This window comes from Lissotriton vulgaris, unplaced genomic scaffold, assembly GCF_964263255.1.
Source record: "Lissotriton vulgaris unplaced genomic scaffold, aLisVul1.2 SCAFFOLD_12261, whole genome shotgun sequence".
NCBI classification, from domain to species: domain Eukaryota; kingdom Metazoa; phylum Chordata; class Amphibia; order Caudata; family Salamandridae; genus Lissotriton; species Lissotriton vulgaris.
The window spans coordinates 25942-27039 of NW_028254247.1; positions in this window are offsets into that span (position 1 = coordinate 25942).

Genomic DNA, 1098 nt, shown 5'->3' on the forward strand with positions numbered 1-1098 from the left:
TTATGCCACTAAAGACGAAACACGTGTTGGCGGCTAGATTTGATAAGAAGAAACACATCTTAATAAACGAAGATACGAGGACCATCTTGACTGTGATTTATTCAAGGACCTTATTGATTATTGCTATTAGCTCAGGATATATCTTGTTTTTGACTAGGTTTAATTATTCATTATTCACTATAAATCAGGTTCTAGGACCGCTGTCTTTAGTACCACTTAGTTTGTATTCGGGTAATTTCCTTCATTGGGTGCTCAAACAGGGACTCCATTAGGTGTCCCATCCTCACCCGTAATCGGGTGTGGAGGATGGGCTTTCGCCAGGTCGGACGGACGGATCGGGGATCCCCACACGACGAGCTTAGTTCTCACAGCTGCCCCGCCTGTCTGATCTGGCGGCGCCTCATCTAGTGGCTATCCGGGCTGGAGTCCTGAAAGGCGAAACCCTTGGATCTGACCGCTTGGTCCGAAGAGTCGGCAGTGGAGAATAACTTTGTCCGACCTGTGTGCACAAGGTGGGTTCATCTTGATTCTTGGGAAATATGGCGCTGTTAGATTTGAGGGTCTCTAGTTGGCAGAGGTAGGTACTTTTGACCAGATAGGGACCCTTGCATCTAGTCAGGGTAAGAGGCTACACTCCTAAAATGACCCCTGCTCACCCCCTTGGTAGCTTGGCACGAGCAGGCAGGCTTATCTCAGAGGCAGTGTGTAAATTATTTGTGAACACATACAGTAATACAGTGACAACAGTATAGATGGACACCACACAGGTTGTATCATAAAAATAAGTATTTTCATATAGACTTAACACGAGACCAAATGCCAAAAATCCACAATACTGTCCTCAAAAATAGACTTTAAAATGGTAGGAAATAGCTCAGTTCTCTCAAGTTGCAAATGTAACACTTTACCCTCAATGTACCTTGGATGTGTAACGCAGAACAAACAAAAGGGTTGCAGGGAAGGTGATGCGTCGGTTCCTTACACTCAGGAGAGTGGATGCGTTGGTTCCCTACTACTGTGCAGGGGAGTTGATGCTCGCTTCCTTACAGTATGGGGAGGTAATGCGTCGGTTTCTTACTGCTCTCCGGTATGATGCGA